This window comes from Lissotriton vulgaris, chromosome 7 (genome assembly GCF_964263255.1).
Source record: "Lissotriton vulgaris chromosome 7, aLisVul1.2, whole genome shotgun sequence".
Classification (NCBI taxonomy): Eukaryota; Metazoa; Chordata; class Amphibia; order Caudata; family Salamandridae; genus Lissotriton; species Lissotriton vulgaris.
This window is the reverse complement of record NC_141695.1, coordinates 1,390,265,558-1,390,285,557: the sequence shown is the minus strand read 5'-3', so window position 1 is coordinate 1,390,285,557 and position 20,000 is coordinate 1,390,265,558. Positions and strand designations below refer to the sequence as shown.

At 45.1% G+C, this 20,000-nt stretch overlaps 12 non-coding genes across 12 annotated transcripts; 1 reads left to right on the top strand and 11 right to left on the bottom strand.

Moving 5' to 3' along the window:
- Positions 1 to 587: 587 nt before the first annotated feature.
- On the bottom strand, positions 588 to 694 carry LOC147704821 (U6 spliceosomal RNA). The gene has a single exon (XR_015298297.1). It is a non-coding gene; the product is annotated as a U6 spliceosomal RNA (small nuclear RNA).
- A 1,797-nt stretch (positions 695 to 2,491) lies between these two features.
- LOC147704820 (U6 spliceosomal RNA) lies at positions 2,492 to 2,598 on the bottom strand. The gene has a single exon (XR_015297796.1). It is a non-coding gene; the product is annotated as a U6 spliceosomal RNA (small nuclear RNA).
- A 1,797-nt stretch (positions 2,599 to 4,395) lies between these two features.
- On the bottom strand, positions 4,396 to 4,502 carry LOC147704819 (U6 spliceosomal RNA). Its single transcript, XR_015297795.1, has one exon. It is a non-coding gene; the product is annotated as a U6 spliceosomal RNA (small nuclear RNA).
- Positions 4,503 to 5,216: 714 nt separating this feature from the next.
- On the top strand, positions 5,217 to 5,289 carry TRNAC-ACA (transfer RNA cysteine (anticodon ACA)). Its single transcript has one exon. It is a non-coding gene; the product is annotated as a tRNA-Cys (tRNA).
- Positions 5,290 to 6,299: 1,010 nt separating this feature from the next.
- Positions 6,300 to 6,406, bottom strand: LOC147704817 (U6 spliceosomal RNA). Its single transcript, XR_015297794.1, has one exon. It is a non-coding gene; the product is annotated as a U6 spliceosomal RNA (small nuclear RNA).
- A 1,797-nt stretch (positions 6,407 to 8,203) lies between these two features.
- Positions 8,204 to 8,310, bottom strand: LOC147704816 (U6 spliceosomal RNA). Its single transcript, XR_015297793.1, has one exon. It is a non-coding gene; the product is annotated as a U6 spliceosomal RNA (small nuclear RNA).
- Positions 8,311 to 10,107: 1,797 nt separating this feature from the next.
- On the bottom strand, positions 10,108 to 10,214 carry LOC147704815 (U6 spliceosomal RNA). The gene has a single exon (XR_015297792.1). It is a non-coding gene; the product is annotated as a U6 spliceosomal RNA (small nuclear RNA).
- Positions 10,215 to 12,011: 1,797 nt separating this feature from the next.
- LOC147704814 (U6 spliceosomal RNA) lies at positions 12,012 to 12,118 on the bottom strand. Its single transcript, XR_015297791.1, has one exon. It is a non-coding gene; the product is annotated as a U6 spliceosomal RNA (small nuclear RNA).
- A 1,797-nt stretch (positions 12,119 to 13,915) lies between these two features.
- On the bottom strand, positions 13,916 to 14,022 carry LOC147704813 (U6 spliceosomal RNA). The gene has a single exon (XR_015297790.1). It is a non-coding gene; the product is annotated as a U6 spliceosomal RNA (small nuclear RNA).
- Positions 14,023 to 15,819: 1,797 nt separating this feature from the next.
- LOC147704812 (U6 spliceosomal RNA) lies at positions 15,820 to 15,926 on the bottom strand. Its single transcript, XR_015297788.1, has one exon. It is a non-coding gene; the product is annotated as a U6 spliceosomal RNA (small nuclear RNA).
- Positions 15,927 to 17,723: 1,797 nt separating this feature from the next.
- Positions 17,724 to 17,830, bottom strand: LOC147704811 (U6 spliceosomal RNA). The gene has a single exon (XR_015297787.1). It is a non-coding gene; the product is annotated as a U6 spliceosomal RNA (small nuclear RNA).
- A 1,796-nt stretch (positions 17,831 to 19,626) lies between these two features.
- LOC147704810 (U6 spliceosomal RNA) lies at positions 19,627 to 19,733 on the bottom strand. Its single transcript, XR_015298343.1, has one exon. It is a non-coding gene; the product is annotated as a U6 spliceosomal RNA (small nuclear RNA).
- Between the last annotated feature and the right edge of the window lie 267 nt (positions 19,734 to 20,000).

Here is a 20,000-nt window from a genome sequence, read left to right as displayed (position 1 = left end):
CCATTATTAGAGAAGGACCATAAGCATCTTGCACTGCTACCTTCTTCCCCTCTCAGCCACGATCGGCCAAGACCTCTCTATTAGGGTAGAGGGTGAACATTTCTTGGACCTCAGAAACTGAGGGATGTAGACCCAATATGTCCTCCAAGCGCCTAGACACCTGGTGCCCAATCTGGCATGGTGTTTTTCAGCTTACCCGACCAATCCGGTTGCAAGGTGGACTTTAACAATACTGCTAAAAAGGCACTCCCAGACATCCCTGAGGCCTTCATTTGCATAGGCCCTGCCCTTCTCTTTGTCCTGCTTCCCACAAAGCAACACAACACTGCAGCAGTATAGATTTGGGGGTGGTGAAGAATAATGACAGTGAGGCTAAAAAAGAGAAAGAAAAGTCCCAGAAGTCCTGCAGGCTTCCTTGCTAAATGCAGCTGAACATAGAGCGCACCTTCTTTACTGCAAAGCAAATACATTAAAAATGTTGAGGAGAGACTAATTGAAAAATACATATTACGGGGACAGCACTGGGACCTGCTTTATTTTTTCAATTAGTCTTGAAAACAAAAAAGATTTCTCTCCTGAAAGCTGTTAAAAATATGGAACGCTTCACGAATTTGAGTGTCATCCTTGCGCAGGGGCCATGCTAATCTTCTCTGTATCGTTCCAATTTTAGTATATGTGCTGCCGAAGCGAGCACACTTTATTGATGAACTGACAATGTTTATAAACTCTCTAAATCTACAGTCTCTAGACATAGGGTGGCCTGGCAGAGATGCTCAGATGGCCAGTACGCATTCAAATCTGAGCCAATGGTCAAAAATGTATGAAGAGTAGCAATCCATTATTCTTCACTGCATTTGTGGTCCAAGACTAAACACACCGTAAGTATGTAGATTATACCAGGTTTGCAAAGGCTCCTGGGTCGGGCTACAGACAAGGAGCATTGTGACGTCACGCTGCCTGTGGAACAGTGATATTAAAGGTGAAACAGCTGCACAGTAGGTTAGGTGAAGGGCTCTGAGAGTGGAAAGGCAGCATGCTTGGGTCCCTGGACAAGGTGAGCTTATGATAATGTGTCTGAATGTTCACCTGTGTTGTAATATTAAACCCCTTATTGTTGTAAACGCCTACTTACTAAGGAGTTCTCAAGCTCAGCCCCACACAGACCTGGAACTGATTATGTTAATGCAAACTATTTAAGAAACTGAGCCTGATCTAAAAGATTTCCTTGGATCTAGGACCATTTCGCCTAGCTTTTAGGTGCTTCCTTCTCCTAAAGTCCTTTGTAAAACTTGGGAAAACCTCACAGAACAGACTTCCAGGAGGTCAGATGGGTTTCCTTGTGCCTTCACACACACATACACACACTTTCTAGCCCACTTAAGGACAAAAGGATGCGTAAGTCTACATAGGGCCAGTGGCGCAATGGATAACGCGTCTGACTACGGATCAGAAGATTGTAGGTTCGACTCCTATCTGGCTCGGAAGGGTTGTAGGTCCCTGTTTGATTATATTCCTGTGGAATTTGTATTTACCTCAGACTTGTTGTAGGTTCAATATTCTCCAGCAGGACTCATCCAGCAGTTGTTCCACGGTAGAGCGCAAGTAATAGGACCACAGCTAGTTAAACGTTTCCCATTTGCTGCTGGACTCTATGTGATGGCCGTCACGTGGTGTGCTGCTTTTGTATTTCAACATGGGTCCCTGATACTCTTAATTGCGAAAAAGCTTGTTGACAAAAGTGTGTGTGCGCGAGGGTCTGTGGACGTAGGCAGGTGTGTGCACTTGAATGCTTACCCATTTACATGTGTGAGAGGAACAAACCAACTCCCTGTGGGCTGCAGGCTTACAACTGGTAGCCCCAGTAGCCAGGCAGAACCACAGGTAAGGAGAGAGAGAAAGTTGGTCCATTATTAGAGAAGGACCATAAGCATCTTGCACTGCTACCTTCTTCCCCTCTCAGCCACGATCGGCCAAGACCTCTCTATTAGGGTAGAGGGTGAACATTTCTTGGACTTCAGAAACTGAGGGATGTAGACCCAATATGTCCTCCAAGCGCCTAGACACCTGGTGCCCAATCTGGCATGGTGTTTTTCAGCTTACCCGACCAATCCGGTTGCAAGGTGGACTTTAACAATACTGCTAAAAAGGCACTCCCAGACATCCCTGAGGCCTTCATTTGCATAGGCCCTGCCCTTCTCTTTGTCCTGCTTCCCACAAAGCAACACAACACTGCAGCAGTATAGATTTGGGGGTGGTGAAGAATAATGACAGTGAGGCTAAAAAAGAGAAAGAAAAGTCCCAGAAGTCCTGCAGGCTTCCTTGCTAAATGCAGCTGAACATAGAGCGCACCTTCTTTACTGCAAAGCAAATACATTAAAAATGTTGAGGAGAGACTAATTGAAAAATACATATTACGGGGACAGCACTGGGACCTGCTTTATTTTTTCAATTAGTCTTGAAAACAAAAAAGATTTCTCTCCTGAAAGCTGTTAAAAATATGGAACGCTTCACGAATTTGCGTGTCATCCTTGCGCAGGGGCCATGCTAATCTTCTCTGTATCGTTCCAATTTTAGTATATGTGCTGCCGAAGCGAGCACACTTTATTGATGAACTGACAATGTTTATAAACTCTCTAAATCTACAGTCTCTAGACATAGGGTGGCCTGGCAGAGATGCTCAGATGGCCAGTACGCATTCAAATCTGAGCCAATGGTCAAAAATGTATGAAGAGTAGCAATCCATTATTCTTCACTGCATTTGTGGTCCAAGACTAAACACACCGTAAGTATGTAGATTATACCAGGTTTGCAAAGGCTCCTGGGTCGGGCTACAGACAAGGAGCATTGTGACGTCACGCTGCCTGTGGAACAGTGATATTAAAGGTGAAACAGCTGCACAGTAGGGTAGGTGAAGGGCTCTGAGAGTGGAAAGGCAGCATGCTTGGGTCCCTGGACAAGGTGAGCTTATGATAATGTGTCTGAATGTTCACCTGTGTTGTAATATTAAACCCCTTATTGTTGTAAACGCCTACTTACTAAGGAGTTCTCAAGCTCAGCCCCACACAGACCTGGAACTGATTATGTTAATGCAAACTATTTAAGAAACTGAGCCTGATCTAAAAGATTTCCTTGGATCTAGGACCATTTCGCCTAGCTTTTAGGTGCTTCCTTCTCCTAAAGTCCTTTGTAAAACTTGGGAAAACCTCACAGAACAGACTTCCAGGAGGTCAGATGGGTTTCCTTGTGCCTTCACACACACATACACACACTTTCTAGCCCACTTAAGGACAAAAGGATGCGTAAGTCTACATAGGGCCAGTGGCGCAATGGATAACGCGTCTGACTACGGATCAGAAGATTGTAGGTTCGACTCCTATCTGGCTTGGAAGGGTTGTAGGTCCCTGTTTGATTATATTCCTGTGGAATTTTTATTTACCTCAGACTTGTTGTAGGTTCAATATTCTCCAGCAGGACTCATCCAGCAGTTGTTCCACGGTAGAGCGCAAGTAATAGGACCACAGCTAGTTAAACATTTCCCATTTGCTGCTGGACTCTATGTGATGGCCGTCACGTGGTGTGCTGCTTTTGTATTTCAACATGGGTCCCTGATACTCTTAATTGCGAAAAAGCTTGTTGACAAAAGTGTGTGTGCGCGAGGGTCTGTGGACGTAGGCAGGTGTGTGCACTTGAATGCTTACCCATTTACATGTGTGAGAGGAACAAACCAACTCCCTGTGGGCTGCAGGCTTACAACTGGTAGCCCCAGTAGCCAGGCAGAACCACAGGTAAGGAGAGAGAGAAAGTTGGTCCATTATTAGAGAAGGACCATAAGCATCTTGCACTGCTACCTTCTTCCCCTCTCAGCCACGATCGGCCAAGACCTCTCTATTAGGGTAGAGGGTGAACATTTCTTGGACCTCAGAAACTGAGGGATGTAGACCCAATATGTCCTCCAAGCGCCTAGACACCTGGTGCCCAATCTGGCATGGTGTTTTTCAGCTTACCCGACCAATCCGGTTGCAAGGTGGACTTTAACAATACTGCTAAAAAGGCACTCCCAGACATCCCTGAGGCCTTCATTTGCATAGGCCCTGCCCTTCTCTTTGTCCTGCTTCCCACAAAGCAACACAACACTGCAGCAGTATAGATTTGGGGGTGGTGAAGAATAATGACAGTGAGGCTAAAAAAGAGAAAGAAAAGTCCCAGAAGTCCTGCAGGCTTCCTTGCTAAATGCAGCTGAACATAGAGCGCACCTTCTTTACTGCAAAGCAAATACATTAAAAATGTTGAGGAGAGACTAATTGAAAAATACATATTACGGGGACAGCACTGGGACCTGCTTTATTTTTTCAATTAGTCTTGAAAACAAAAAAGATTTCTCTCCTGAAAGCTGTTAAAAATATGGAACGCTTCACGAATTTGCGTGTCATCCTTGCGCAGGGGCCATGCTAATCTTCTCTGTATCGTTCCAATTTTAGTATATGTGCTGCCGAAGCGAGCACACTTTATTGATGAACTGACAATGTTTATAAACTCTCTAAATCTACAGTCTCTAGACATAGGGTGGCCTGGCAGAGATGCTCAGATGGCCAGTACGCATTCAAATCTGAGCCAATGGTCAAAAATGTATGAAGAGTAGCAATCCATTATTCTTCACTGCATTTGTGGTCCAAGACTAAACACACCGTAAGTATGTAGATTATACCAGGTTTGCAAAGGCTCCTGGGTCGGGCTACAGACAAGGAGCATTGTGACGTCACGCTGCCTGTGGAACAGTGATATTAAAGGTGAAACAGCTGCACAGTAGGTTAGGTGAAGGGCTCTGAGAGTGGAAAGGCAGCATGCTTGGGTCCCTGGACAAGGTGAGCTTATGATAATGTGTCTGAATGTTCACCTGTGTTGTAATATTAAACCCCTTATTGTTGTAAACGCCTACTTACTAAGGAGTTCTCAAGCTCAGCCCCACACAGACCTGGAACTGATTATGTTAATGCAAACTATTTAAGAAACTGAGCCTGATCTAAAAGATTTCCTTGGATCTAGGACCATTTCGCCTAGCTTTTAGGTGCTTCCTTCTCCTAAAGTCCTTTGTAAAACTTGGGAAAACCTCACAGAACAGACTTCCAGGAGGTCAGATGGGTTTCCTTGTGCCTTCACACACACATACACACACTTTCTAGCCCACTTAAGGACAAAAGGATGCGTAAGTCTACATAGGGCCAGTGGCGCAATGGATAACGCGTCTGACTACAGATCAGAAGATTGTAGGTTCAACTCCTATCTGGCTCGGAAGGGTTGTAGGTCCCTGTTTGATTATATTCCTGTGGAATTTTTATTTACCTCAGACTTGTTGTAGGTTCAATATTCTCCAGCAGGACTCATCCAGCAGTTGTTCCACGGTAGAGCGCAAGTAATAGGACCACAGCTAGTTAAACGTTTCCCATTTGCTGCTGGACTCTATGTGATGGCCGTCACGTGGTGTGCTGCTTTTGTATTTCAACATGGGTCCCTGATACTCTTAATTGCAAAAAAGCTTGTTGACAAAAGTGTGTGTGCGCGAGGGTCTGTGGACGTAGGCAGGTGTGTGCACTTGAATGCTTACCCATTTACATGTGTGAGAGGAACAAACCAACTCCCTGTGGGCTGCAGGCTTACAACTGGTAGCCCCAGTAGCCAGGCAGAACCACAGGTAAGGAGAGAGAGAAAGTTGGTCCATTATTAGAGAAGGACCATAAGCATCTTGCACTGCTACCTTCTTCCCCTCTCAGCCACGATCGGCCAAGACCTCTCTATTAGGGTAGAGGGTGAACATTTCTTGGACCTCAGAAACTGAGGGATGTAGACCCAATATGTCCTCCAAGCGCCTAGACACCTGGTGCCCAATCTGGCATGGTGTTTTTCAGCTTACCCGACCAATCCGGTTGCAAGGTGGACTTTAACAATACTGCTAAAAAGGCACTCCCAGACATCCCTGAGGCCTTCATTTGCATAGGCCCTGCCCTTCTCTTTGTCCTGCTTCCCACAAAGCAACACAACACTGCAGCAGTATAGATTTGGGGGTGGTGAAGAATAATGACAGTGAGGCTAAAAAAGAGAAAGAAAAGTCCCAGAAGTCCTGCAGGCTTCCTTGCTAAATGCAGCTGAACATAGAGCGCACCTTCTTTACTGCAAAGCAAATACATTAAAAATGTTGAGGAGAGACTAATTGAAAAATACATATTACGGGGACAGCACTGGGACCTGCTTTATTTTTTCAATTAGTCTTGAAAACAAAAAAGATTTCTCTCCTGAAAGCTGTTAAAAATATGGAACGCTTCACGAATTTGCGTGTCATCCTTGCGCAGGGGCCATGCTAATCTTCTCTGTATCGTTCCAATTTTAGTATATGTGCTGCCGAAGCGAGCACACTTTATTGATGAACTGACAATGTTTATAAACTCTCTAAATCTACAGTCTCTAGACATAGGGTGGCCTGGCAGAGATGCTCAGATGGCCAGTACGCATTCAAATCTGAGCCAATGGTCAAAAATGTATGAAGAGTAGCAATCCATTATTCTTCACTGCATTTGTGGTCCAAGACTAAACACACCGTAAGTATGTAGATTATACCAGGTTTGCAAAGGCTCCTGGGTCGGGCTACAGACAAGGAGCATTGTGACGTCACGCTGCCTGTGGAACAGTGATATTAAAGGTGAAACAGCTGCACAGTAGGTTAGGTGAAGGGCTCTGAGAGTGGAAAGGCAGCATGCTTGGGTCCCTGGACAAGGTGAGCTTATGATAATGTGTCTGAATGTTCACCTGTGTTGTAATATTAAACCCCTTATTGTTGTAAACGCCTACTTACTAAGGAGTTCTCAAGCTCAGCCCCACACAGACCTGGAACTGATTATGTTAATGCAAACTATTTAAGAAACTGAGCCTGATCTAAAAGATTTCCTTGGATCTAGGACCATTTCGCCTAGCTTTTAGGTGCTTCCTTCTCCTAAAGTCCTTTGTAAAACTTGGGAAAACCTCACAGAACAGACTTCCAGGAGGTCAGATGGGTTTCCTTGTGCCTTCACACACACATACACACACTTTCTAGCCCACTTAAGGACAAAAGGATGCGTAAGTCTACATAGGGCCAGTGGCGCAATGGATAACGCGTCTGACTACGGATCAGAAGATTGTAGGTTCGACTCCTATCTGGTTCGGAAGGGTTGTAGGTCCCTGTTTGATTATATTCCTGTGGAATTTGTATTTACCTCAGACTTGTTGTAGGTTCAATATTCTCCAGCAGGACTCATCCAGCAGTTGTTCCACGGTAGAGCGCAAGTAATAGGACCACAGCTAGTTAAACGTTTCCCATTTGCTGCTGGACTCTATGTGATGGCCGTCACGTGGTGTGCTGCTTTTGTATTTCAACATGGGTCCCTGATACTCTTAATTGCGAAAAAGCTTGTTGACAAAAGTGTGTGTGCGCGAGGGTCTGTGGACGTAGGCAGGTGTGTGCACTTGAATGCTTACCCATTTACATGTGTGAGAGGAACAAACCAACTCCCTGTGGGCTGCAGGCTTACAACTGGTAGCCCCAGTAGCCAGGCAGAACCACAGGTAAGGAGAGAGAGAAAGTTGGTCCATTATTAGAGAAGGACCATAAGCATCTTGCACTGCTACCTTCTTCCCCTCTCAGCCACGATCGGCCAAGACCTCTCTATTAGGGTAGAGGGTGAACATTTCTTGGACTTCAGAAACTGAGGGATGTAGACCCAATATGTCCTCCAAGCGCCTAGACACCTGGTGCCCAATCTGGCATGGTGTTTTTCAGCTTACCCGACCAATCCGGTTGCAAGGTGGACTTTAACAATACTGCTAAAAAGGCACTCCCAGACATCCCTGAGGCCTTCATTTGCATAGGCCCTGCCCTTCTCTTTGTCCTGCTTCCCACAAAGCAACACAACACTGCAGCAGTATAGATTTGGGGGTGGTGAAGAATAATGACAGTGAGGCTAAAAAAGAGAAAGAAAAGTCCCAGAAGTCCTGCAGGCTTCCTTGCTAAATGCAGCTGAACATAGAGCGCACCTTCTTTACTGCAAAGCAAATACATTAAAAATGTTGAGGAGAGACTAATTGAAAAATACATATTACGGGGACAGCACTGGGACCTGCTTTATTTTTTCAATTAGTCTTGAAAACAAAAAAGATTTCTCTCCTGAAAGCTGTTAAAAATATGGAACGCTTCACGAATTTGCGTGTCATCCTTGCGCAGGGGCCATGCTAATCTTCTCTGTATCGTTCCAATTTTAGTATATGTGCTGCCGAAGCGAGCACACTTTATTGATGAACTGACAATGTTTATAAACTCTCTAAATCTACAGTCTCTAGACATAGGGTGGCCTGGCAGAGATGCTCAGATGGCCAGTACGCATTCAAATCTGAGCCAATGGTCAAAAATGTATGAAGAGTAGCAATCCATTATTCTTCACTGCATTTGTGGTCCAAGACTAAACACACCGTAAGTATGTAGATTATACCAGGTTTGCAAAGGCTCCTGGGTCGGGCTACAGACAAGGAGCATTGTGACGTCACGCTGCCTGTGGAACAGTGATATTAAAGGTGAAACAGCTGCACAGTAGGGTAGGTGAAGGGCTCTGAGAGTGGAAAGGCAGCATGCTTGGGTCCCTGGACAAGGTGAGCTTATGATAATGTGTCTGAATGTTCACCTGTGTTGTAATATTAAACCCCTTATTGTTGTAAACGCCTACTTACTAAGGAGTTCTCAAGCTCAGCCCCACACAGACCTGGAACTGATTATGTTAATGCAAACTATTTAAGAAACTGAGCCTGATCTAAAAGATTTCCTTGGATCTAGGACCATTTCGCCTAGCTTTTAGGTGCTTCCTTCTCCTAAAGTCCTTTGTAAAACTTGGGAAAACCTCACAGAACAGACTTCCAGGAGGTCAGATGGGTTTCCTTGTGCCTTCACACACACATACACACACTTTCTAGCCCACTTAAGGACAAAAGGATGCGTAAGTCTACATAGGGCCAGTGGCGCAATGGATAACGCGTCTGACTACGGATCAGAAGATTGTAGGTTTGACTCCTATCTGGCTTGGAAGGGTTGTAGGTCCCTGTTTGATTATATTCCTGTGGAATTTTTATTTACCTCAGACTTGTTGTAGGTTCAATATTCTCCAGCAGGACTCATCCAGCAGTTGTTCCACGGTAGAGCGCAAGTAATAGGACCACAGCTAGTTAAACGTTTCCCATTTGCTGCTGGACTCTATGTGATGGCCGTCACGTGGTGTGCTGCTTTTGTATTTCAACATGGGTCCCTGATACTCTTAATTGCGAAAAAGCTTGTTGACAAAAGTGTGTGTGCGCGAGGGTCTGTGGACGTAGGCAGGTGTGTGCACTTGAATGCTTACCCATTTACATGTGTGAGAGGAACAAACCAACTCCCTGTGGGCTGCAGGCTTACAACTGGTAGCCCCAGTAGCCAGGCAGAACCACAGGTAAGGAGAGAGAGAAAGTTGGTCCATTATTAGAGAAGGACCATAAGCATCTTGCACTGCTACCTTCTTCCCCTCTCAGCCACGATCGGCCAAGACCTCTCTATTAGGGTAGAGGGTGAACATTTCTTGGACCTCAGAAACTGAGGGATGTAGACCCAATATGTCCTCCAAGCGCCTAGACACCTGGTGCCCAATCTGGCATGGTGTTTTTCAGCTTACCCGACCAATCCGGTTGCAAGGTGGACTTTAACAATACTGCTAAAAAGGCACTCCCAGACATCCCTGAGGCCTTCATTTGCATAGGCCCTGCCCTTCTCTTTGTCCTGCTTCCCACAAAGCAACACAACACTGCAGCAGTATAGATTTGGGGGTGGTGAAGAATAATGACAGTGAGGCTAAAAAAGAGAAAGAAAAGTCCCAGAAGTCCTGCAGGCTTCCTTGCTAAATGCAGCTGAACATAGAGCGCACCTTCTTTACTGCAAAGCAAATACATTAAAAATGTTGAGGAGAGACTAATTGAAAAATACATATTACGGGGACAGCACTGGGACCTGCTTTATTTTTTCAATTAGTCTTGAAAACAAAAAAGATTTCTCTCCTGAAAGCTGTTAAAAATATGGAACGCTTCACGAATTTGCGTGTCATCCTTGCGCAGGGGCCATGCTAATCTTCTCTGTATCGTTCCAATTTTAGTATATGTGCTGCCGAAGCGAGCACACTTTATTGATGAACTGACAATGTTTATAAACTCTCTAAATCTACAGTCTCTAGAAATAGGGTGGCCTGGCAGAGATGCTCAGATGGCCAGTACGCATTCAAATCTGAGCCAATGGTCAAAAATGTATGAAGAGTAGCAATCCATTATTCTTCACTGCATTTGTGGTCCAAGACTAAACACACCGTAAGTATGTAGATTATACCAGGTTTGCAAAGGCTCCTGGGTCGGGCTACAGACAAGGAGCATTGTGACGTCACGCTGCCTGTGGAACAGTGATATTAAAGGTGAAACAGCTGCACAGTAGGTTAGGTGAAGGGCTCTGAGAGTGGAAAGGCAGCATGCTTGGGTCCCTGGACAAGGTGAGCTTATGATAATGTGTCTGAATGTTCACCTGTGTTGTAATATTAAACCCCTTATTGTTGTAAACGCCTACTTACTAAGGAGTTCTCAAGCTCAGCCCCACACAGACCTGGAACTGATTATGTTAATGCAAACTATTTAAGAAACTGAGCCTGATCTAAAAGATTTCCTTGGATCTAGGACCATTTCGCCTAGCTTTTAGGTGCTTCCTTCTCCTAAAGTCCTTTGTAAAACTTGGGAAAACCTCACAGAACAGACTTCCAGGAGGTCAGATGGGTTTCCTTGTGCCTTCACACACACATACACACACTTTCTAGCCCACTTAAGGACAAAAGGATGCGTAAGTCTACATAGGGCCAGTGGCGCAATGGATAACGCGTCTGACTACGGATCAGAAGATTGTAGGTTCGACTCCTATCTGGCTCGGAAGGGTTGTAGGTCCCTGTTTGATTATATTCCTGTGGAATTTGTATTTACCTCAGACTTGTTGTAGGTTCAATATTCTCCAGCAGAACTCATCCAGCAGTTGTTCCACGGTAGAGCGCAAGTAATAGGACCACAGCTAGTTAAACGTTTCCCATTTGCTGCTGGACTCTATGTGATGGCCGTCACGTGGTGTGCTGCTTTTGTATTTCAACATGGGTCCCTGATACTCTTAATTGCAAAAAAGCTTGTTGACAAAAGTGTGTGTGCGCGAGGGTCTGTGGACGTAGGCAGGTGTGTGCACTTGAATGCTTACCCATTTACATGTGTGAGAGGAACAAACCAACTCCCTGTGGGCTGCAGGCTTACAACTGGTAGCCCCAGTAGCCAGGCAGAACCACAGGTAAGGAGAGAGAGAAAGTTGGTCCATTATTAGAGAAGGACCATAAGCATCTTGCACTGCTACCTTCTTCCCCTCTCAGCCACGATCGGCCAAGACCTCTCTATTAGGGTAGAGGGTGAACATTTCTTGGACCTCAGAAACTGAGGGATGTAGACCCAATATGTCCTCCAAGCGCCTAGACACCTGGTGCCCAATCTGGCATGGTGTTTTTCAGCTTACCCGACCAATCCGGTTGCAAGGTGGACTTTAACAATACTGCTAAAAAGGCACTCCCAGACATCCCTGAGGCCTTCATTTGCATAGGCCCTGCCCTTCTCTTTGTCCTGCTTCCCACAAAGCAACACAACACTGCAGCAGTATAGATTTGGGGGTGGTGAAGAATAATGACAGTGAGGCTAAAAAAGAGAAAGAAAAGTCCCAGAAGTCCTGCAGGCTTCCTTGCTAAATGCAGCTGAACATAGAGCGCACCTTCTTTACTGCAAAGCAAATACATTAAAAATGTTGAGGAGAGACTAATTGAAAAATACATATTACGGGGACAGCACTGGGACCTGCTTTATTTTTTCAATTAGTCTTGAAAACAAAAAAGATTTCTCTCCTGAAAGCTGTTAAAAATATGGAACGCTTCACGAATTTGCGTGTCATCCTTGCGCAGGGGCCATGCTAATCTTCTCTGTATCGTTCCAATTTTAGTATATGTGCTGCCGAAGCGAGCACACTTTATTGATGAACTGACAATGTTTATAAACTCTCTAAATCTACAGTCTCTAGACATAGGGTGGCCTGGCAGAGATGCTCAGATGGCCAGTACGCATTCAAATCTGAGCCAATGGTCAAAAATGTATGAAGAGTAGCAATCCATTATTCTTCACTGCATTTGTGGTCCAAGACTAAACACACCGTAAGTATGTAGATTATACCAGGTTTGCAAAGGCTCCTGGTTCGGGCTACAGACAAGGAGCATTGTGGTGTCACACTGCCTGTGGAACAGTGATATTAAAGGTGAAACAGCTGCACAGTAGGTTAGGTGAAGGGCTCTGAGAGTGGAAAGGCAGCATGCTTGGGTCCCTGGACAAGGTGAGCGTATGATAATGTGTCTGAATGTTCACCTGTGTTGTAATATTAAACCCCTTATTGTTGTAAACGCCTACTTACTAAGGAGTTCTCAAGCTCAGCCCCACACAGACCTGGAACTGATTATGTTAATGCAAACTATTTAAGAAACTGAGCCTGATCTAAAAGATTTCCTTGGATCTAGGACCATTTCGCCTAGCTTTTAGGTGCTTCCTTCTTCTAAAGTCCTTTGTAAAACTTGGGAAAACCTCACAGAACAGACTTCCAGGAGGTCAGATGGGTTTCCTTGTGCCTTCACACACACATACACACACTTTCTAGCCCACTTAAGGACAAAAGGATGCGTAAGTCTACATAGGGCCAGTGGCGCAATGGATAACGCGTCTGACTACGGATCAGAAGATTGTAGGTTCGACTCCTATCTGGCTCGGAAGGGTTGTAGGTCCCTGTTTGATTATATTCCTGTGGAATTTTTATTTACCTCAGACTTGTTGTAGGTTCAATATTCTCCAGCAGGACTCATCCAGCAGTTGTTCCACGGTAGAGCGCAAGTAATAGGACCACAGCTAGTTAAACGTTTCCCATTTGCTGCTGGACTCTATGTGATGGCCGTCACGTGGTGTGCTGCTTTTGTATTTCAACATGGGTCCCTGATACTCTTAATTGCGAAAAAGCTTGTTGACAAAAGTGTGTGTGCGCGAGGGTCGGTGGACGTAGGCAGGTGTGTGCACTTGAATGCTTACCCATTTACATGTGTGAGAGGAACAAACCAACTCCCTGTGGGCTGCAGGCTTACAACTGGTAGCCCCAGTAGCCAGGCAGAACCACAGGTAAGGAGAGAGAGAAAGTTGGTCCATTATTAGAGAAGGACCATAAGCATCTTGCACTGCTACCTTCTTCCCCTCTCAGCCACGATCGGCCAAGACCTCTCTATTAGGGTAGAGGGTGAACATTTCTTGGACCTCAGAAACTGAGGGATGTAGACCCAATATGTCCTCCAAGCGCCTAGACACCTGGTGCCCAATCTGGCATGGTGTTTTTCAGCTTACCCGACCAATCCGGTTGCAAGGTGGACTTTAAAAATACTGCTAAAAAGGCACTCCCAGACATCCCTGAGGCCTTCATTTGCATAGGCCCTGCCCTTCTCTTTGTCCTGCTTCCCACAAAGCAACACAACACTGCAGCAGTATAGATTTGGGGGTGGTGAAGAATAATGACAGTGAGGCTAAAAAAGAGAAAGAAAAGTCCCAGAAGTCCTGCAGGCTTCCTTGCTAAATGCAGCTGAACATAGAGCGCACCTTCTTTACTGCAAAGCAAATACATTAAAAATGTTGAGGAGAGACTAATTGAAAAATACATATTACGGGGACAGCACTGGGACCTGCTTTATTTTTTCAATTAGTCTTGAAAACAAAAAAGATTTCTCTCCTGAAAGCTGTTAAAAATATGGAACGCTTCACGAATTTGCGTGTCATCCTTGCGCAGGGGCCATGCTAATCTTCTCTGTATCGTTCCAATTTTAGTATATGTGCTGCCGAAGCGAGCACACTTTATTGATGAACTGACAATGTTTATAAACTCTCTAAATCTACAGTCTCTAGACATAGGGTGGCCTGGCAGAGATGCTCAGATGGCCAGTACGCATTCAAATCTGAGCCAATGGTCAAAAATGTATGAAGAGTAGCAATCCATTATTCTTCACTGCATTTGTGGTCCAAGACTAAACACACCGTAAGTATGTAGATTATACCAGGTTTGCAAAGGCTCCTGGGTCGGGCTACAGACAAGGAGCATTGTGACGTCACGCTGCCTGTGGAACAGTGATATTAAAGGTGAAACAGCTGCACAGTAGGTTAGGTGAAGGGCTCTGAGAGTGGAAAGGCAGCATGCTTGGGTCCCTGGACAAGGTGAGCTTATGATAATGTGTCTGAATGTTCACCTGTGTTGTAATATTAAACCCCTTATTGTTGTAAACGCCTACTTACTAAGGAGTTCTCAAGCTCAGCCCCACACAGACCTGGAACTGATTATGTTAATGCAAACTATTTAAGAAACTGAGCCTGATCTAAAAGATTTCCTTGGATCTAGGACCATTTCGCCTAGCTTTTAGGTGCTTCCTTCTCCTAAAGTCCTTTGTAAAACTTGGGAAAACCTCACAGAACAGACTTCCAGGAGGTCAGATGGGTTTCCTTGTGCCTTCACACACACATACACACACTTTCTAGCCCACTTAAGGACAAAAGGATGCGTAAGTCTACATAGGGCCAGTGGCGCAATGGATAACGCGTCTGACTACGGATCAGAAGATTGTAGGTTCGACTCCTATCTGGCTCGGAAGGGTTGTAGGTCCCTGTTTGATTATATTCCTGTGGAATTTGTATTTACCTCAGACTTGTTGTAGGTTCAATATTCTCCAGCAGAACTCATCCAGCAGTTGTTCCACGGTAGAGCGCAAGTAATAGGACCACAGCTAGTTAAACGTTTCCCATTTGCTGCTGGACTCTATGTGATGGCCGTCACGTGGTGTGCTGCTTTTGTATTTCAACATGGGTCCCTGATACTCTTAATTGCAAAAAAGCTTGTTGACAAAAGTGTGTGTGCGCGAGGGTCTGTGGACGTAGGCAGGTGTGTGCACTTGAATGCTTACCCATTTACATGTGTGAGAGGAACAAACCAACTCCCTGTGGGCTGCAGGCTTACAACTGGTAGCCCCAGTAGCCAGGCAGAACCACAGGTAAGGAGAGAGAGAAAGTTGGTCCATTATTAGAGAAGGACCATAAGCATCTTGCACTGCTACCTTCTTCCCCTCTCAGCCACGATCGGCCAAGACCTCTCTATTAGGGTAGAGGGTGAACATTTCTTGGACCTCAGAAACTGAGGGATGTAGACCCAATATGTCCTCCAAGCGCCTAGACACCTGGTGCCCAATCTGGCATGGTGTTTTTCAGCTTACCCGACCAATCCGGTTGCAAGGTGGACTTTAACAATACTGCTAAAAAGGCACTCCCAGACATCCCTGAGGCCTTCATTTGCATAGGCCCTGCCCTTCTCTTTGTCCTGCTTCCCACAAAGCAACACAACACTGCAGCAGTATAGATTTGGGGGTGGTGAAGAATAATGACAGTGAGGCTAAAAAAGAGAAAGAAAAGTCCCAGAAGTCCTGCAGGCTTCCTTGCTAAATGCAGCTGAACATAGAGCGCACCTTCTTTACTGCAAAGCAAATACATTAAAAATGTTGAGGAGAGACTAATTGAAAAATACATATTACGGGGACAGCACTGGGACCTGCTTTATTTTTTCAATTAGTCTTGAAAACAAAAAAGATTTCTCTCCTGAAAGCTGTTAAAAATATGGAACGCTTCACGAATTTGCGTGTCATCCTTGCGCAGGGGCCATGCTAATCTTCTCTGTATCGTTCCAATTTTAGTATATGTGCTGCCGAAGCGAGCACACTTTATTGATGAACTGACAATGTTTATAAACTCTCTAAATCTACAGTCTCTAGACATAGGGTGGCCTGGCAGAGATGCTCAGATGGCCAGTACGCATTCAAATCTGAGCCAATGGTCAAAAATGTATGAAGAGTAGCAATCCATTATTCTTCACTGCATTTGTGGTCCAAGACTAAACACACCGTAAGTATGTAGATTATACCAGGTTTGCAAAGGCTCCTGGTTCGGGCTACAGACAAGGAGCATTGTGGTGTCACACTGCCTGTGGAACAGTGATATTAAAGGTGAAACAGCTGCACAGTAGGTTAGGTGAAGGGCTCTGAGAGTGGAAAGGCAGCATGCTTGGGTCCCTGGACAAGGTGAGCGTATGATAATGTGTCTGAATGTTCACCTGTGTTGTAATATTAAACCCCTTATTGTTGTAAACGCCTACTTACTAAGGAGTTCTCAAGCTCAGCCCCACACAGACCTGGAACTGATTATGTTAATGCAAACTATTTAAGAAACTGAGCCTGATCTAAAAGATTTCCTTGGATCTAGGACCATTTCGCCTAGCTTTTAGGTGCTTCCTTCTTCTAAAGTCCTTTGTAAAACTTGGGAAAACCTCACAGAACAGACTTCCAGGAGGTCAGATGGGTTTCCTTGTGCCTTCACACACACATACACACACTTTCTAGCCCACTTAAGGACAAAAGGATGCGTAAGTCTACATAGGGCCAGTGGCGCAATGGATAACGCGTCTGACTACGGATCAGAAGATTGTAGGTTCGACTCCTATCTGGCTCGGAAGGGTTGTAGGTCCCTGTTTGATTATATTCCTGTGGAATTTTTATTTACCTCAGACTTGTTGTAGGTTCAATATTCTCCAGCAGGACTCATCCAGCAGTTGTTCCACGGTAGAGCGCAAGTAATAGGACCACAGCTAGTTAAACGTTTCCCATTTGCTGCTGGACTCTATGTGATGGCCGTCACGTGGTGTGCTGCTTTTGTATTTCAACATGGGTCCCTGATACTCTTAATTGCGAAAAAGCTTGTTGACAAAAGTGTGTGTGCGCGAGGGTCGGTGGACGTAGGCAGGTGTGTGCACTTGAATGCTTACCCATTTACATGTGTGAGAGGAACAAACCAACTCCCTGTGGGCTGCAGGCTTACAACTGGTAGCCCCAGTAGCCAGGCAGAACCACAGGTAAGGAGAGAGAGAAAGTTGGTCCATTATTAGAGAAGGACCATAAGCATCTTGCACTGCTACCTTCTTCCCCTCTCAGCCACGATCGGCCAAGACCTCTCTATTAGGGTAGAGGGTGAACATTTCTTGGACCTCAGAAACTGAGGGATGTAGACCCAATATGTCCTCCAAGCGCCTAGACACCTGGTGCCCAATCTGGCATGGTGTTTTTCAGCTTACCCGACCAATCCGGTTGCAAGGTGGACTTTAAAAATACTGCTAAAAAGGCACTCCCAGACATCCCTGAGGCCTTCATTTGCATAGGCCCTGCCCTTCTCTTTGTCCTGCTTCCCACAAAGCAACACAACACTGCAGCAGTATAGATTTGGGGGTGGTGAAGAATAATGACAGTGAGGCTAAAAAAGAGAAAGAAAAGTCCCAGAAGTCCTGCAGGCTTCCTTGCTAAATGCAGCTGAACATAGAGCGCACCTTCTTTACTGCAAAGCAAATACATTAAAAATGTTGAGGAGAGACTAATTGAAAAATACATATTACGGGGACAGCACTGGGACCTGCTTTATTTTTTCAATTAGTCTTGAAAACAAAAAAGATTTCTCTCCTGAAAGCTGTTAAAAATATGGAACGCTTCACGAATTTGCGTGTCATCCTTGCGCAGGGGCCATGCTAATCTTCTCTGTATCGTTCCAATTTTAGTATATGTGCTGCCGAAGCGAGCACACTTTATTGATGAACTGACAATGTTTATAAACTCTCTAAATCTACAGTCTCTAGACATAGGGTGGCCTGGCAGAGATGCTCAGATGGCCAGTACGCATTCAAATCTGAGCCAATGGTCAAAAATGTATGAAGAGTAGCAATCCATTATTCTTCACTGCATTTGTGGTCCAAGACTAAACACACCGTAAGTATGTAGATTATACCAGGTTTGCAAAGGCTCCTGGGTCGGGCTACAGACAAGGAGCATTGTGACGTCACGCTGCCTGTGGAACAGTGATATTAAAGGTGAAACAGCTGCACAGTAGGTTAGGTGAAGGGCTCTGAGAGTGGAAAGGCAGCATGCTTGGGTCCCTGGACAAGGTGAGCTTATGATAATGTGTCTGAATGTTCACCTGTGTTGTAATATTAAACCCCTTATTGTTGTAAACGCCTACTTACTAAGGAGTTCTCAAGCTCAGCCCCACACAGACCTGGAACTGATTATGTTAATGCAAACTATTTAAGAAACTGAGCCTGATCTAAAAGATTTCCTTGGATCTAGGACCATTTCGCCTAGCTTTTAGGTGCTTCCTTCTCCTAAAGTCCTTTGTAAAACTTGGGAAAACCTCACAGAACAGACTTCCAGGAGTCAGATGGGTTTCCTTGTGCCTTCACACACACATACACACACTTTCTAGCCCACTTAAGGACAAAAGGATGCGTAAGTCTACATAGGGCCAGTGGCGCAATGGATAACGCGTCTGACTACGGATCAGAAGATTGTAGGTTTGACTCCTATCTGGCTCGGAAGGGTTGTAGGTCCCTGTTTGATTATATTCCTGTGGAATTTTTATTTACCTCAGACTTGTTGTAGGTTCAATATTCTCCAGCAGGACTCATCCAGCAGTTGTTCCACGGTAGAGCGCAAGTAATAGGACCACAGCTAGTTAAACGTTTCCCATTTGCTGCTGGACTCTATGTGATGGCCGTCACGTGGTGTGCTGCTTTTGTATTTCAACATGGGTCCCTGATACTCTTAATTGCGAAAAAGCTTGTTGACAAAAGTGTGTGTGCGCGAGGGTCTGTGGACGTAGGCAGGTGTGTGCACTTGAATGCTTACCCATTTACATGTGTGAGAGGAACAAACCAACTCCCTGTGGGCTGCAGGCTTACAACTGGTAGCCCCAGTAGCCAGGCAGAACCACAGGTAAGGAGAGAGAGAAAGTTGGTCCATTATTAGAGAAGGACCATAAGCATCTTGCACTGCTACCTTCTTCCCCTCTCAGCCACGATCGGCCAAGACCTCTCTATTAGGGTAGAGGGTGAACATTTCTTGGACCTCAGAAACTGAGGGATGTAGACCCAATATGTCCTCCAAGCGCCTAGACACCTGGTGCCCAATCTGGCATGGTGTTTTTCAGCTTACCCGACCAATCCGGTTGCAAGGTGGACTTTAACAATACTGCTAAAAAGGCACTCCCAGACATCCCTGAGGCCTTCATTTGCATAGGCCCTGCCCTTCTCTTTGTCCTGCTTCCCACAAAGCAACACAACACTGCAGCAGTATAGATTTGGGGGTGGTGAAGAATAATGACAGTGAGGCTAAAAAAGAGAAAGAAAAGTCCCAGAAGTCCTGCAGGCTTCCTTGCTAAATGCAGCTGAACATAGAGCGCACCTTCTTTACTGCAAAGCAAATACATTAAAAATGTTGAGGAGAGACTAATTGAAAAATACATATTACGGGGACAGCACTGGGACCTGCTTTATTTTTTCAATTAGTCTTGAAAACAAAAAAGATTTCTCTCCTGAAAGCTGTTAAAAATATGGATCGCTTCACGAATTTGCGTGTCATCCTTGCGCAGGGGCCATGCTAATCTTCTCTGTATCATTCCAATTTTAGTATATGTGCTGCCGAAGCGAGCACACTTTATTGATGAACTGACAATGTTTATAAACTCTCTAAATCTACAGTCTCTAGACATAGGGTGGCCTGGCAGAGATGCTCAGATGGCCAGTACGCATTCAAATCTGAGCCAATGGTCAAAAATGTATGAAGAGTAGCAATCCATTATACTTCACTGCATTTGTGGTCCAAGACTAAACACACCGTAAGTATGTAGATTATACCAGGTTTGCAAAGGCTCCTGGTTCGGGCTACAGACAAGGAGCATTGTGACGTCACACTGCCTGT